Source organism: Lithobates pipiens, unplaced genomic scaffold (assembly GCF_037356315.1).
Source record: "Lithobates pipiens isolate NorthernLeopardFrog02 unplaced genomic scaffold, aLitPip1_a1.2 Scaffold_16, whole genome shotgun sequence".
Taxonomy (NCBI): domain Eukaryota; kingdom Metazoa; phylum Chordata; class Amphibia; order Anura; family Ranidae; genus Lithobates; species Lithobates pipiens.
Window position 1 is genome coordinate 530,855,017 of NW_027507748.1, and position 18,126 is coordinate 530,873,142.

An 18,126-nucleotide genomic window follows, 5' to 3' on the forward strand; every position below is an offset into this window, starting at 1 on the left:
ATTTTTATTTATTTTTACACTAATAATGACAGCGACCAGCGACTTCTAGTGGCACTGCAATATTCCGGAAGACAATCAGACACTAAAGGACACTTTTGACACTTTGCAGGAACCAGCAACACTAATATAGTGATTGGTGCTAAAAAATAGGCTTTAAAAAAAAGGTTCAGGACCAGGCAACATCAGGTCCTGCCTAAATAAACGAATATATGAACTGTAACTGTACTAATGACACTGGCTGGGATGGGGTTAAACATCTAGGGTAATCAAAGGGTTAACTGTGCGCCTAGCCTGTATTTTTGTGTAAACAGTGTGGTGCCTTTACTGGGAGAAGAAATGGATTCTAGTCCTTGCTTTGCTGGAAGGCAGAATCCATCCCTCCCACCCCCCCCCCCCCCCGTCAGAAAGGCAATCTGCCTTGTTTACATAAGCAGATCCTCGTTCTGTGTGTATTACTGATGATTGCCAGGGGCCAGAGGACATTGAGTGCCTGGCACCCGCAGATGGGCTTCTGCTGTGCATATTTACAGCAGAAACAGTCTGCTGATGGTGCACACGTGCCCCCTCTAGGCGGGAGTGCAGAATCACGTATAAGTATGTGCTTGCGCACAGGAAAGCAATCCTGTAGCAGTAAAACTGCTTTGGGGTGGATGGGAATCGGTTAAGGGTGTCTTGTAACACCTTTATAATCAATGTAAATATTGGCTTTAGTACATACCTCTAATATACATCGTTTGGGGATCAACTGGTTTCTCAAAAAATGTTATCACTGTTTGTGGGGGCAGGAGCAACAGCAGGGACCCCAGAAGAGTCCGATCAGGGCTGATCTGTGTTAAAGCATTGCACAGAGCAGGTAAGAGTTTTTGTTATTTGTTATTTTTATATGACTGTTATTTTCAGCTTTTATTGGCCCTAATGGATGAAAATGTTGTTGTCATGGCAAACAAATGCTCTAGCTTAGTGAACTGTTTTTATTTGTAAGTGTATATGAAAAGTTAATATGAAAACTTGAATTTTTCTCCATTAAATATCCTTGATTATTTTATAGTAATCATTCTGTAGATATCTTTATTTCTATCTAAACATATAAAATATGCTATAAAAAACAGGTTTGACCAAGAAAGGCATTTACTCTGACATAAAATAAGACACTTATATTATTAAATAAACAAAGAATGAGGAGCAGGTGGTACAATAGGATCTGATTTTATCAACACCAGATTGAGAGGTTTTAAGAATCTTAGACCAAATCTCTTACCCCAAATTCAAAAGCAATGCTATATTATAATTAAAAAAATTAAATTTATCAAGAAAGTCATGAAATAGCTGAGACATGAAAGTTAGCATCAAACTAATAATGACAGTTTTTTTTTATGAGGTGAACAGATGCATTAAAACTAAAATCTAATCTGGACAATATTATTAAAATATGTATAGAGTGGATTGTATTTCAATAACTGAAGAACTGTGTATAATTAAAGAAAATCACCAGTTATATATCTCTGAGTGTTATTTCCTGTTTTGACATCTAAAGTCAGATGTGGGTTATGTGAACTGTAAATTGAATGTAAGACCTCAAAACCAAAAAGATACATTGCATAAACATAAAAAAGATATCATAAATACATTCATTTAAAAAATATAAAATAATAAAAATAAAATGCATTTTAAAAAGGTACATTTAAATAAACATAACATCATTCAATTTTGAAATTAGAATATATTTTAAACTAAAATAAACCATAAAACATGTAAAATGTATACATACACACATACTTATTTACGTTCATAAATTATGTTGCTGTATAAAGCATCTTGATTTGTATATAGTTTCTGGCAAATTGCAAGCATCTTTTTTTAAACCAAAAGAAACACACATGTGGCTATCTGCTAAATTTCTCAGCACACCAAAGGCTGGTCATTGCTAGAGATGACTGGGAAAATAACCCATCTTCTGCAGGACAGTTTGGAAACTAGCCTTGAATCTTCAAACTCTGTCACCTACAGAATTTTAATACCTTAAGCTCCTAGCCATTCACAGACAACAGATCTGATCCAACTTCACACCTGCCAAGTAGTAAATGAACTGCATTTTTTACACTGAATTTTACTTATTGTACAACAGGCTGAACTCACCAAACATTATTAGAACCTGGTCTGTCAAGTCACTGTGTTTTCCTCTAGAGACTGTTCTGGGCAAGAGCCACGGTTCTCTATGGTCAGATCCCATTATCAGCTCAGCAGATGTGCATGATTCAAATGTATAATTTCAATATAATATTTTGAAATGGGATATATTTTGGCTAAATAATATATTTACTGTAAATGAAAGCTGTGTTATTTCTTTGTAGAAAGTGACATTATTTAACCATCATCAATTTGAGTACTTCAGCACCTCAACCAGTTATGGGCCTTGAGTGTACCAAGTACATCCAAAAAGCTTTAACAAGATACCATGGACATACTATAAACTATGTGTGTTTTGTCTTCCTTCCCTTGACACGGCTCTAGATCTGCCTGAATTCCTCAGAATTGGCTCTGTAAAGTAAATGTATCAGAAATTCTAGCATAACAGAACACAACTAATGGCTTGCTTTACTTTAAACCCATCTCCAAGATTTTCAAACTAATAAAAATGAACTTGCTCAGCAAGTGTCAGATCTGGGCTCAGCCCTTCCTTCTCTGAGTTGACCACTCAGCTGTTGGTTAATTGACAGCTCCTATCTCTCACCTGTTGATGATATCCTGCTCATCAGTCCTGCTTACCTAAGCCATCCTGTCCAGATGATCTCTGCCTTCGCCTGGTCAACATCACAGATATTCTCTCCTGCATGCCTGTTAAAGACTTGTTTGGCTGATGTTCCTTCTGGCTCCAGATCTAGCTTGATGTTCCACTACGCTGATTCCTGGCTTCCTGACTTTCTTTCTAGTCTGACTATCCGTTACTGTTACCAGATTTTGGCTATGTTTGACCTCACCTCTCCCACTGAGGCTGCTTTGATACAACCTGTGTTGCAGGCCGTCCCTGCTGCTGCTCCAGTCTCTGTGCAGGCTCGAGTATAACCTCTATAAGAGGTATGTCTGGTTCCACTCCGCTCCGCTTCCCCAGCGATTTGGGGGCGATCCAGTCCAATGCAGAGGGTTTCTCAACCAGGTTGATATATACTTTGAGATGCTGTCCCAGGCATTTCCCATGGACAGAAGCAAAGTAGGTTTTGTGATATCTTTGCTTTCTGAGAGAGCCTTGGCCTGGGCAAACCCATTGTCCTGTGTTACTGAGTATGAGAATTGTTGCCGATTACGCCATTGAATTCTGTACGCTGGCAGCAGAGGTTGCTTGGAACAATGAGGTCATTGTGGCTGCTTTTTCTCATGGTCTCTCGGATACCATTAAAGATGAGATAGCAGCCCGTGATATACCCACTGAGCTGGAGAAGTTGGTCACATTTGCCATCCTCATTGACTCCAGACTCAGAGAAAGACTCTCTTTTAAGGAGCTCTTGTGGAAGCCTCCTGTACATTTGTCTCTGAGCTTTTCAGTCCCACCCTTGCCTCCCTCACCTCCCATGCCTCCTGGTACTGAGTCGGTCAGTGAAGTTGAGCCCATGCACTTGGGCTTCACGTGTCTCTCTTCAGATGAGAGAGCCCTTAGGAGGAGGGAGAGATTGTTTCTTCATTGTGACCAAGCAGGTCACTTTTTGAAGTCTTGTCCTACCCGTCTAGAGAATGCCCGAACCTTGAGGCCATGTCACGGACAGGCCTTGGGTGGCGTTGTTTCATCCCCAGTAATCCAGAAGCATAAGCCCCTGGTTGGTTCCAGTTACCCTTTCTTGGGCTGAGTCGCCCATCCAGATACAGGCTCTAATCGATCCTGGGGCTGCAGGCCTGTTCATTGATGCTGCTTTTGTATTGAAGCACTCGATTCCGCTGCAGCTGCATGTCACCCAGTGGCTTCAGCTTTAGACCTTCCTTCTAATATGCGTATATCAAATATATTTCATGTCTTCTTATTAAAACCTTTGGTCTGCGACCGCTTTACCACCTCAGTGCCACGTCCTCACCCTGTACAGGTTGAGAACTACGAGGAGTATGAAGTACAGTCCATTGTTGACCGTAGGTCCCATGGGCACATACAGTACCTGGTCCATTGGAAAGGGTACGGTCCGTAGGAACGCTCTTAGGTCTCATCTTCGGAAAGGGTACGGTCCGGAGGAATGCTCTTGGGTCTCATCCTCGGACATACATGCCCCTGTCCTCCTCCTTGATTTCCATAGACGTTTTCCCCTTAAGCCTGATGGGGAGGTGTCATGGAGGGGGGGTACTGTCATCGCTGGGCTCAGCCCTTCCTTCTCTGAGCTGGCCACTCAGCTGTTAGTTAATTGCCAGTTCCTATCTCAGCACAGTGACTCACCTGTTGATGATATCCTGCTCGTCAGCCCTGCTTACCTAAGCCGTCCAGCCCAGCCATGCCTTCGCCTGGTCAACATCACAGAGATTCTCTCCTGCTTGCCTGTTAAAGACTTGCTTGGCTGATGTTCCTTCTGGCTCCAGATCCTGCTTGCTGTTCCACTATGCTGATTCCTGGCTTCCTGACTTTCTGGCTTGTCAGATTATCCTTTCCAGTTACCAGACTTTGGCTATATTTCACTACGTTTGTTTTGTTTTGTTTTCGTTTTATTATTAAATAAGTGTGATTTAACTGTACTTCTGTCTCTGTCTGATTCATGGTTTCTGACAGCAAGTTAAAAAAGAGAAAAAAAATGCAGCTCTTACTTACCTTCTCTTCTGTGCTGTCCTCTGTAGACACTCTGCACTCTCATCCGGTGCTGGCTCTCTTCTGGGTTGATTGACATCCAGCATTATTCAACTTACTTCCTGTGAGCCCAGGGCACCATGGAAATACTCCCTGGAGATGTATTAATGCATGTGCACTAAACATCTTTCTAGAAAAACAATTGTATGGAGAGGGGCTCTGGGGATGCCCAACGGGAGTTGGGCTTTAGCAATGTATGCAGTAAAAAGCTTAAAGTGGTTGTAAACCCTTACAAACCACTTTGACCTACAGGTAAGCCTAGATTAAGGCTTACCTGTAGGTCCAAGAAATATCTCCTAAACCTATACGGTGCATAGTAGTCAATTATGCTTTACCTTTGCAGGGAATCAAAGAGGAAGTAAACCCATCAGGGTTTACTTCCTCTTTAAAGCTTGACTACAGCAAAAACTTTTATACAGGGTGAGTAAATCAAAAATGTTAGATCCTTAGTCAAGTTTTAAAATTCCTTGTCTTTGATTAGATTTACTCTCACTCTATGTTCTGACATCCATTAGATAAAAATTGTGAAGAAATCTCCCAAATGTAAACACATGCAAGGATAAAAACATGTTTTGCCTAGGCCTGATCAATATTTACAGATTGTGGATCCAGTTTTCTCTACAGCAGTATACTAGTCTTGGTACTCTTAGCCTTGTACCTATGCATAATAATAGAAAAAAAAAAAAAAAAAAAATATATATATATATATATATATATATATATATACATGTGTGAACATGGTCACTACTACCTTCTGCTGAGGTGGGGGCGGAAGGAGCAGATGCCCTGGGCAGTACAATTTGCTTGAGGAAGAGGACACAGGTGAAGTGCCGCGGCAGTGTGCTTCACAACTGTATGTGTGTGTGACGGTACACACTAGCCGCCGGTGCCACTATTAGCTGTAATGTACCTGTATCTATGTGCTCTGTGCGTTCCTGCACCTGGCACAAGCTGACAGACCACCAGCCCTTCAATTCCCTCCCCTGTCAGTGCTTCACTTTCCATAAGTAGGCGCATCGTATTACTTGCCCGGTGGCGTGACACAATACGCCAAAATAAACAGAACAAAGTATTCATCATATTTGAGTCTGTCTGGTCGCTTTGTAGCTACATATTACCTCTTGAATTAGGTATCAATAACTAACAGAGGTCAGATATCTGTATTTGAGTTGAAAAATCCCACAACACTGTGAATGAACTGTGGACAAATACCAGGTTAGGAGTACAGGAAATGTCATAATATTGCAGGAACATGCAGCCGGTACACACTGTTAAAAACTGGGCAAGCTAGGAGTGGGCAGGATGAGAGGAATGTTCAAAAGTATTGAGAGTCTGAGGTTTGGTAGAATGGATAGAATGGATTTTATCAAAATGTAGACTTTAAAAGTGTGGGTAACTAGCTGCGTAGAGAGAGAAAGAGCTCACTGAGGATAAGCACAAACAATCCCACATGTGAGGACACAGCCAATATGGACTACAAGTCTCAGCAGTTATAAGCTACATTTTTAAATATCCTTCTAGTCTCCTACTAGTGAGTACCTGCATCTATAATTTCTTACATTCCTAACACTGGAAGAGTTGGGTTGAACACCCTCTGGTCCGGTTCACTCCTGAACATTGCAAAAGTACGGTAATAAAGTCTATGAACCCGAACTTGAAAAATCAAAAGTCCCCGATTTAAAAGCGTATATGCAAGCTTTAGGCCATAAAAAAAATGTTTGCAAAAAAGATTGTTTTTACAAAAGCATTGATTTTAACCACTTGCCGACCAGTCACCATCATTATACTTCGGCAGGTTGGCTCAATTCTGCGAAACACCGTCATTGTACGTCGGTTCGGGAACTCTATTTTGTGGTCGCGCGCCCACTGGCCAGGGAGGAGCCAATCAGCGGGTGGGGCAGACTCGATGTCTGCCGACCACCTATGATCATTCCCCGCAGTGACAGAACAGGGATCTGCCTGTGTAAACAAGGCAAATCTCCATTCTGACTGGGGAAATCACACAGATCCTGTCTTTCTGCTATGCAGAAAGATAGATCTGTGTATTTCTCCAGTCATACAGTCCCCCATACAGTTAGTAAACTCACCCAGGTAACACATTTAACCCTTTGATATGCCCTGATGTTAACCCCTTCCCTGCCCATGTCTTTAGTACAATAAGGCCGCGTACACACGGGCGGATTGTCTGCCCAACTTAGTCCGCTGAACCGTGTTTCAGCGGACAATCCGCTCGTGTGTGGGCTTCAGCGGACTTTTTCAGCGGACAGTCTGACGGACTAAGTCTTTCGGAATTTCCGTAATTTTGTCCGTCCAAACTTGGTTTTGTCCGTCCAAACTTGGTTTCAGCGGACAGTCCGCTCGTGTGTAGGCAAGTTGGACGGACTAAGTATGGCGCATGCTCAGAAAGGATTTACACGGCCGAAGGTTGCATTGCAGTGTATTGGACGTCGTTTTTCTAGTCCCGTCGTACGTGCTGTACACGTCATCGCGCAAGCTTTCAGCGGACTGTCTGTTCATCGTGTGTGGTCAAGTCCGTTCATTCAAATGTTGGACGGACTGTCTGTCGGATTGTCTGACGAACTTAGTTGGGCAGACAATCCGCCCGTGTGTACGCGGCCTCACAGTGCATATTTTTAGCACTGATTACTGTAATAATGTCACTGGTTCCCAAAAAAATTTCAAAAATGACAGTTAGGTGTCTGATCTGTCCGCCGCAAAATCGCAGATCATCACCATTACTAGTGAAAAAAATAAAAATAACAATAAAAACGCCATAAATCTATTCCCTATTTTTTAGACGCTATAACTTTTGTGCAAATCAATCAATATGCGCTTATTGCGGGTTTTTTTTTTTTACCAAAAATATGTAGAAGAATATATATTGGCCTTTATATATTTTTGGGGATATTTATTATAGCAAAAAGTAAAAAAAAATATAGCTTTTTTTTTCAAAACTGTTGCTCTTTTTTTGTTTATAGCGCAAAAAAATAAAAGAAGGCTCTGTTTGTGGGAAAAAAAGAACATCACAATGCGCAATTGTGAGTTAAAGCAACACAATGCCCTATCGCAAAAAATGGGCGTTGTGACTGACAATGGATCTACATCAGGGGACATTGTTTTTTTTTGTTTGTTTGTTTGTTTTTTTTAAATAAAGGAATAGTCAAAAACTGCCTCCTGTCTTTTTTTATTTTTGACACTTTTTTTCATAAATGGGTAGGGGTACAACCCATACTCATTCACATAGGGAAGGTCGGGATCTGGGGGCCCCCTTGTTAAAGGCGACTTCCAGATTCCGATAAGCCCCCTGCCCACAGACCCCCACAACCACCACCCAGGGTTGTTGGGAAAGGGCCCTTGTCTACATCAACATGGGAATAAGGTGCTTTGAGATGGGGGGCAGAGCACCCCCCCATGTTGAGGGCATGTGGCCTGCTATGGTTCAGGAGGGGGGCACTCGCTTATCCCCTCCACCTTTCCTGTCAGGCTGCATGCCGGATAAGGGCCTAGTATGGATTTTGGGGGAAACCCATGCTATTTTTAAAAACAATTTTCACATTTTTTTTTACATTTTTTCTATTGCCGGCAATGTTTCCTTTTCATTCAGCTGTCAGCGCAGAAGCCCGTTGACAGCTGATTTATCTGTTGTTAAGGACCCAGCAACCAGCTTCCCAGTCCACTCCCTAAACAACCAGCTATTCACTGTTTCCTAATTGGGCAAAGCTTTGCCCGATCAGGGCTTAGAATGCAATGTGCAGTGCATTGTGGGATGCTTGGTGGGTGAACATCTCGCCGCACGCCCCGCAAATTTGGATGTTCGCCGAATGGTCGAACAATCGATGTTCAGGCCAACCTTTTGCTTAGCCCAAACTGTTTGCCCAACTTTAACTCTGAGGCCGCGTACACACGGGCGGACTGTTCGCCCAACTTTGTCCGCTGAACAGTGTTTGGGCGGACAGTCCGCTCGTGTGTGGGCTTTCAGCGGACAGTTTCAGCGGACAGTTTGACGGACAAGGTTTTTCTGAATTTCCGAAAAACTGTCCGCTGAAACCTTGTTTCAGCGAACAGTCCGCTGGTGTGTAGGCTTGTTCGTCAAACAAAGTTGCGCGCATGCTCAGAAAGGATTTTCACGCCGAAAGTTATAATGCAGTGTATAGGACGTCGTATTTTTCGTCCCGTCGTACGTGCCGTTCACGTCATCGCGCACGGTTTCAGCAAACTGTTCGTCCGTCGTGTGTGGCCATGTCCGTCCATGCTAATTTTGAGCGGACTGTTTGCCGAAACTGTTTGACGGACAAAGTTGGGCAAACAGTCCCCGCGTGTGTACGCGGCCTGAGTATTCTCTGACTCTTTTCTCTGAGCATAGGGTTGTTATATTGTATTTGGAGAACAGCAGACAGAGACCTAAGCCAGAATATGTAGAATCCTGTGCTCCCTGCTGGGTCTCCAGGCCCCTTTTGTGGGCACAGGAACCCATTGATCAACCATGTTGATTGGCTATATAGTTAGAAAAAAAAATAAGGCAGCACATACTAAGTTGCAGTATTAACTCCAGGTTTTCAGTTCTCCTCATCTGGAGTGTAATCCATTACAAGTTTAAAATTTGAATTCTGCCTTCACCTCTGTATGAAGCAGGGGTTACTGGATGTCTTCTTAAACACATTAGCAGGCAAAAATTCCCTGGTTCCCTATCATCATGCTGCAGACAGAACTCTCTCCAGCTTGGTAAGGCCGCGTACACACGCGCGGACTGTTCGCCCAACTTTGTCCGTCCAACAGTTTCGGCAAACAGTCCGCTCAAAATTAGCATGGACGGACATGCCCACACACGACGAACAAACAGTTTGCTGAAACCGTGCGCGATGACGTGAACGGCACGTACGACGGGACGAAAAATACGACGTCCTATACACTGCATTATAGCTTTCGGCGTGAAAATCCTTTCTGAGCATGCGCGCAACTTTGTTTGACGAACAAGCCTACACACGGGCGGACTGTTCGCTCAAACAAGGTTTCAGCGGACAGTTTTTCGGAATTTCCGAAAAACCTTGTCCGTCCAACTGTCCGCTGAAACTGTCCGCTGAAAGCCCACACACGAGCGGACTGTCCGCCCAAACACTGTTCAGCGGACAAAGTTGGGCGAACAGTCCGCGCGTGTGTACGCGGCCTTAGTCTTGTAGTGGCAAGCACAACCTTCATCCACGGAACTGTAAAAGCCCCATACACACTATCAGATTTTCTGTTGATTTTTGTCTTCAGATTTACCAAAATCATAATTGCATACACATTGAAACTCAGTGCCATAACTAGAACCTTCAGGGCCCCGATGCAAGAAACCATGAAGGGCCCCCCTGAACCCCAGCCAGGGCCCTTCCCTCCGAGTCCGGCGGTGGAACTCCAGGGCGTGGTCACAGGTATGATCTTTGTGAGCCCTGTAGTTCCACCACTGGTATCAGTAGTTTTTTTTTATTATTTTTTTTTATTTTTAGGTGCCCCATTGGGGGACTGTCCCTAGGCAGGATGGGGTCCCTGTCCCTAGAAGAGATGAGGTCCTTTTCTCCAGGGCAGATGAAGTTACTGCCCCCAGGTGAGAAGGGGTCCCTGTCCCCAGGGGAGATGGAGGGGGTATGTAATGGTGTGTGGGGTCCTCTCACTCATCATGACCAAGCTGTAGGCCGCGCACTCATCCATGTTGACCTGGGCTCCATCCAGTGTGCTGGACGGGCGATCAGCATATCTCCCAGAAAGACCTTTCATCATCTGTGTATGACAGGGAGGAGGGGGGCTGGCAGACAAGCCTGCAGTGTCCTCCGGGTGGCTCTCATAGGGCTGCACTGCATCTGTGTGCTTAAAGTTTGTTTACCCGGGAGAAGTATGCAGTGCAGTGTGGGCCGGACTCAGGGGGCGGGGCTCTGGCTGGGGAGAATAGACATTGGATTGAGCGGCAATGCATGGAGCAGGAGAGAGGTAATCTGAGGAGCCGGCTGAGGACACAGGTCATGCGGGGAATGCACAACTAAATAGCAGCCAGTGCGATAGTCAAGCATGGAGCTCTGCTAGTCACCCTCCACCTCCAGCCACCCGTGTGCATGGTGCACTGGTACCCCTAGCTGCCTATGCTGCTGCCGGCCATATGTAGAGGGGGCTGCATGGGCCCCCTGAATCACAGGGCCCGGTTGCGGTCGCAACTGCTGTACCCCCTATAGTTACGCCCCTGTTGAAACTCCTAAGGTTTGACCTCATATTATATGGTTTTGGTAAATCTGAAGACAAAAATCAGCAGAAATCTGATACTGTGTATGGGGCTTTAAAGTGGTTGTAAACCCATTACAACCACTTTAACCTACAGCCATAGACAGTGTTCTTTTTTCTCAATATTTTTTCTTTTCTTGGAAAATGTTCCCTTTTTTATTACTTATCAATTTATTAATGTATATATTACTTATTCTTGATCATATTATTTATAATTCATTTCACAATAATCAATTATTATTAGCACTGCACTCACTCTGTAATTTATTTATTTGAAGTTTTTTGTATTGAACTTTAGGTGCTGGCTGCTTTATTTTTAGTTTTTATATTCACTTTAATTGTTGATTATTATCTAGTGCAGCTTTAGCCTTAGGGCTTTTTTTCTTTTTTAGACCATAGACAGTACACATTTCTTTCCTGCAACCATATATTGCAGTAAAGAAACTTGCATGATTCCCCCATCAGCACAGTCAGTGTTGACAGGGGAATCCCTTCCGCTGAGAAATTGTATTCTCCCGACAAATAGCGATTAACACAAGCAGATATAGCAACCGCTAGCGATAATCATAAGAGAATCCGGCAGGGCTGGTTGTACCCAATTTGATCGATCGACTTGGTACATTCAGCCTGTCCATTAAGGGTTTAAATCTCAGTCAGTTCTTGCTGAAACAGCCGAGATTTAAACTGTCTATGGCTGGTCTTAGCTCTTAGGCTGCTTTCACGCTGGGGCGTGGGCGGCATCAGCGGTAAAGCGTCGCTATTTTTAGGGGCGATTTACCGTTATTTTTGCGGATGTTTTTGGCCTCTAGCTTTTAACCCCCGCTAGCGGCCGGAAAAGGGTTAAAACCACCCGCAAAGTGCCACTGCAGTGGTGCTTTGGCGGCGGTTCAGCGGCGCTAACCATTCATTTCAATGGGCAGTGTCACTTTAGGAGCGGTGTACCCTGCTCCTACAGCGCCTCAAAGATGCTGCTCTCAGGAGTTTTTTTAACGTCCTGCCAGCGCATCGTCTCAGTGTGAAAGCACTCGGGCTCTCACACTGAGACTGCAGGAGAGCCGTTTTTCAGGCGCTTTACATGCGCTATTTTTAGCCCAAAAGCTTAAAAATGCCCCAGTGTGAAAGGGGTCTAAGGCAGACCATACATTGATCACTTTTTTCACTCAACTATTAGGTTGAATGAAAAAAAGAAAAATAATGTTCCAATTCCCCCATCTACACTTTCCATGTGGATGGAGGAATCCTCCCACTGTGGACCAATGGCAGAATTACCATTGTTGCTGTCCTGTCCCTGCTAGGTCCTAATAGACTGCCGCCGCTGCAAACGAGACAGATACGAGACCAGCGCTGTCAATAGCAGGGGCAGGACAGCAAGAGGAGGCTGGGAAACCCCACAGTGGCAGAACACTAAGGCCCGGTCGCAAGTGCAATCTCTGCAACCCTGGTAGTTCTCCCACTGCTTTGGACCCTTATATTTTCCTGGTGTGCTGGTGATATACCTCTTGTTTTCTGCCACCCTGGGGGGCCCAAATACAGTAGGAAGGGAACTTGCTGCAAAACATGTGAAAGGGTCTAATTGTGGGCTAGTAATAAAGGGCCCCACAACAGAAGTAAAGGGCCCCAGTATACAGTGGTGTGAAAAAGTGTTTGCCCCCTTCCTCATTTCCTGTTCCTTTGCATGTTTGTCACACTTAAGTGTTTCGGAACATCAAACCAATTTAAACAATAGTCAAGGACAACACAAGTAAACACAAAATGCAATTTGTAAATGAAGGTGTTTATTATTAAAGGTGAAAAAAAATCCAAACCATCATGGCCCTGTGTGAAAAAGTGATTGCCCCCCTTGTTAAAACATACTATAACTGTGGTTGTCCACACCTGAGTTCAATTTCTCTAGCCATACCCAGGCCTGATTATTGCCACACCTGTTCACAATCAAGGCATCACTTAAATAGGAGCTGCTTGACACAGTAAGGTCCACCAGAAGATCCTTAAAAGCTACACATCATGCCGAGACCCAAAGAAATTCAGGAACAATTGAGAAAGAAAGTAATTGAGATCTATCAGTCTGGAAAGGGTTATAAAGCCATTTCCAAAGCTTTGGGAATCCAGCGAACCACAGTGAGAGCCATTATCCACAAATGGCGAAGACATGGAACAGTGGTGAACCTTCCCAGGAGTGGCCGGCCGCCCAAAAGTACCCCAAGAGTGCAGCGACGACTCATCCAAGAGGTCACAAAAGACCCCACAACAACGTCCAAGGAACTGCAGGCCTCACTTGCCTCAGTTAAGGTCAGCGTTCATGCCTCCACCATCAGGAAAAGACTGGGCAAAAATGGCCTGCATGGCAGAGTTCCAAGGAGAAAACCACTGCTGAGCAAAAAGAACATCAAAGCTCGTCTCAATTTCTCCACAACACATCTTGATGATCCCCAAGACTTTTGGGACAACATTCTGTGGACCGATGAGACAAAAGTGGAACTCTTTGGAAGGTGTGTGTCCAAGTATATCTGGCGTAGAAGGAACACTGCATTTCATAAAAAGAACATTATACCAACAGTAAAATATGGTGGTGGTAGTGTGATGGTCTGGGGCTGTTTTGCTGCTTCAGGACCTGGAAGACTTGCCGTGATAAAAGGAACTATGAATTCTGCTGTCTACCAAGAGATCCTGAAGGAGAATGTCTGACCATCTGTTCGTGTACTCAAGCTGAAACGAACTTGGGTTCTGCAGCAGGACAATGATCCTAAACACATCAGCAAGTCCACCACTGAATGGCTGAAGAAAAACAAAATGAAGACTTTGGAGTGGCCTAGCCAAAGTCCTGACCTGAATCCTATTGAGATGTTGTGGTATGACCTTAAAAAGGCCGTTCATGCTCGAAAACCCTCTAATGTAACTGAATTAGGACAATTCTGCAAAGATGAGTGGGCCAAAATTCCTCCAGGACGCTGTAAAAGCCTCATTGCACGTTATCGCAAACGCTTGGTTGCAGTTGTTGCTGCTAAGGGTGGCCCAACCAATTATTAGGTTTAGGGGGCAATCACTTTTTCACACAGGGCCATGATGGTTTGGATTTTTTTTCACCTTTAATAATAAACACCTTCATTTACAAATTGCATTTTGTGTTTACTTGTGTTGTCCTTGACTATTGTTTAAATTGGTTTGATGTTCCGAAACACTTAAGTGTGACAAACATGCAAAGGAACATGAAATGAGGAAGGGGGCAAACACTTTTTCACACCACTGTATATATATATATATATATATATATATATATATATATATATATATATAATTGCATTTTATAGTTGGCCCCCCTAATTTTGTCCCTGTCCCCCCGTGTGCCCCCCTAAATATGAAAGCTGGAGATGCCACTGGGGGGGCGCTCACTCATCCCCCCCTTTCTTGACCTCCAGGCTGCATGCTCGGATAAGAGTCTGGTATGGATTTTGGGAAGAACCCCATGGCAATTTTTTTTCTATTTTGGTTCCCCTTTAAAATCCATACCAGACCCAAATGGGGGGAACCGCACGCCATTTTTGTTCATTCTTTATACATCTATATTGCCGGGAGCCGGAAATACATTACAGCTGCAAGCAAGTTTAAGTTCAATTTTTTTCCTTTAGAAATGTCATTATTGGTGCGGCATGTTCTATACATCGCACAGATGTGCCACTTTACAGGCCAACTAAGGGGACCCCCAGCCATGATATTTAAAGGAAAATTTCATTTTTATTGTTTCACTTTAAGCATCATTAAAATCACTGCTCCTTTAAAAACGATTGTTTAAAAAAATGTTTTTGCATTGATACATGTCCCCCAGGGCAGTACCCAGGTCCTGATAGATTTTTTTATAGACAATAATATGCATGCAAGCCTTTAATGAGGACTTTTGATTTTGCAGATTTGAGACCCATTGACTTCAACAATTTCCACATATGCTGATGTGACAAGCATGTTCGCCGGCAATAGTGCACTTTTCCATTTGCATGTCTGCCCAGTTGAAGACTTCATTGACTTTAATTGGGCGCTATTAAATGTAGAGGGCCCATACTTACCGGGAATCTTAGTAAATTACCCCCTATATGTTTTCTCCATTCACACAGCGTGCCTAAAAATGTTTTTAGAGCCTTTCTTACCTTTTAGATGTTTCTCAGGAGGAGGTGTCATGGCTTATTTTTTTTTTATAATGTTTAGAGTGAGTGTTTCCCCTGTCTGTTCTCATTAAGATACAATGCAAGTAGTTCAGCCTCTAAATCGTTACCCTTCGTTAGGACAGGCAGTGTTCAAATCTAGTTTTAATTGATAATGAAGATCTGCAAACAGATCTCCAACCCCCTTATAAACAAAGAGAAGTACCCAGAATTTTTCCTTGCTGGAGGGTCCAGAATAGTGCATCTAAAAAAGTACTTTTCAGTTTTTTTTTTTTTAAGTTACGGTATATGTAACAAATATGAAGTAGGTGTTATCCCAATTTGTAGAAATATTACAAGTTATAAAACTATTTGTTATATTACACTTCTTTTATCGCATGAGTTAGCTGTGTGCTGCATATACTTATTTTGTGTTACTGCTATCTCTGGCAGCAGACATTGCATGGTAAAGATATGTTCCAAGACACTGTGGTATTAGAGAACCAATTTGCTTGGGAAGCATAAAAACCAATTCACATGAACCACTGATCAGCAGCTGCTTTGTTTGCTTAAATAAATAGATTTTGTGAGATCTAGCGAAGCCTCTTCATTTGTTTTATCTTTCAAAGTTCCACAAGGACAATTCTACAATAAACATAGCTAAAAAAAATCAGGTTATATAAAAAGTGTGTATTGCATATATTTATAGCAGATATGACTTCACTAATACAATGTTAGAGCCCTTGATAATCACCATAGCAACCAGAAGAAACTGGTAGACCATGGGGTGATAGATTTTTTGATGGAAGAAATTAAATATTGAGTTCTCAGCTTCCTTAAACTTTGAAGCACAAGGCATTAGCATCCTCTGTAGAGCAATCTCCAGTTTATCTTTATTATTATTTTACAGGATTTATTTAGTGCCAACAGTTTGCACAGTACTTTACAATGTAAAGGGAGACACTACACCAACAGTACAATTCAAAACAAGCGGGTTAGAGAAACCCTGCTCTAGTGAGCTTATAATCTAAGAGGGAGAGGCTGGTGTAAGAAAAGGTAGGGACTGTGAGGGATGAACTGACGAGGGGAGTAGAAGATTTGGTTGTTAGCTGGAGGCAGGATAGGCCTCCCTGAAGAGATGAGTTTTCAGGGATCGCCGAAACGTGGACAGAGTCGATGTGTTATAAAGCTGGCTGCACAGAGATTCTGATCTGTCAGATTAACAATGTTTTGTAACTGCATAGAGTATGGGCCTGCCTATGCAATTGATTGAAATTATATCAGTCACATCACACAGCAGTTAAATCAAAATCTTCAAAAGTGTGCCTATCAGGACAGTCATAGCAAAGAACAATGTTGTTTGTGTTGGGGTTTATATATACATTGTATATATTTATTTTATGGGGTGGAGGAGGGTAGGTATGTGGATAAAAAGGCTTTCTTTGCTAATATTGTCTCTCAAGAGTCATTTAACTTTTTATATATTAGGCCAAAAAAATTTTTTTCAGTTGGTAAAAGTAGTTATTTTAAAATGAGTGTTACTAATGCTATAACGTGATACCTTTATTCTACAATTTGTCTTATTCGTCTTGATACCATATATTGTTTTGGTGCAAAGTTACTTACAAATTAAATCTAATTAATACAATTAAAGTATTTTTTTGTTTGTTTAGTCATATGGTATACAAACAGATAAAAACAGATAAAAACACAAAGAACATTTTTTATATTTACGTTAAAAGAAAAAAAAAAGCTGCTAAGAAGAGCAGAGAGAGTTGCTAGTGGTTAACAAAGAGGTAAATAGGGAAATAGTACGACTTTTGTTAATAAAAATAGCTTTAAATACTTTATTCTAGCTTCAGGGTTTCTTTAGCATTCTCAATTTTGGTTAGAATGGTAAAGGGTATGGTAAAGGGGTAGAACTTAATCAGGTCTTTAATCACTATTTGTGTCCCCATTAGGAAGATTTGTCCCCAGAAAGTGAGAAATCTTCCCCAATAAGACAAATATGGGGGCTGCCATTGCTGACCTCTTTCTAACTATCCTAGTTGTCTGACTGTTCCTGGCTTCATAACACTCAGAGATGCTGATTTGGAACAAGAGTTCAGCCAGAACTTTTCATTTAAAATCACCAAATACCAAATCTAAAAATCAATTAGTGCCCATCAGCTGCCAATCAGTGCCCAACACCTGCCAGCCTGTCCCCATAATAAATTCCTGTCAGTGCCAACAACAGTGCTAATCAGTGCCCAAAAAGTGCCAATCAGTGCCCCATCAGTAATGCCTGTCAGTGCCCCATCAAAGTGCCAGTTAGTGCCACTCAGTAATGCCTGTCAGTAGCTCCTCATCAGTGCTGCCTATCCAGTGCCACCTATCAGTGCCCCCTTTCAGTGCTGTCTGTGCCGTCTGTCAGCGCCACCTATCAGTGCCCATCAGTTTTTTTTAAACTGTGGGTATTTTTACGTTTATAGCACAAAAAATAAAACCCGCAGAAGTGATCAAATGCCACCAAAAGAAAGCTCTATTTGTGGGAAGAAAATTATAAAAATGTAGTTTGGGTACAGTGTTGCATTCAAAGTGTGACAGCGCTGAAAGCCAAAAAATTGTCCTGGGCAGGAAAGGGGGTAAGTGCCTGATATGGAAGTGGTTAATGACCATTAAATACAAAAATGGTCAATCAGCACATAAGAAATTAATACCTCCCAATTAGATCTCAGCATGTCACCAGAAAGCTTCTGAACCATTTCTCAACTCATCTTCCCCAGGCCAGTTGTCTCTGCTCTTCATGTTTTCCTCTCCTATCTTCTCTGTTATTTTTTCAAAGTCAGGGAACCAACATGACAACCAGGCAAGTAACATTTTCAGGGTCATGTGCAGCCTAGGTGGTCATTTCAACTGCATGAATTTGAGAGGAACAATACCAAAGATCTG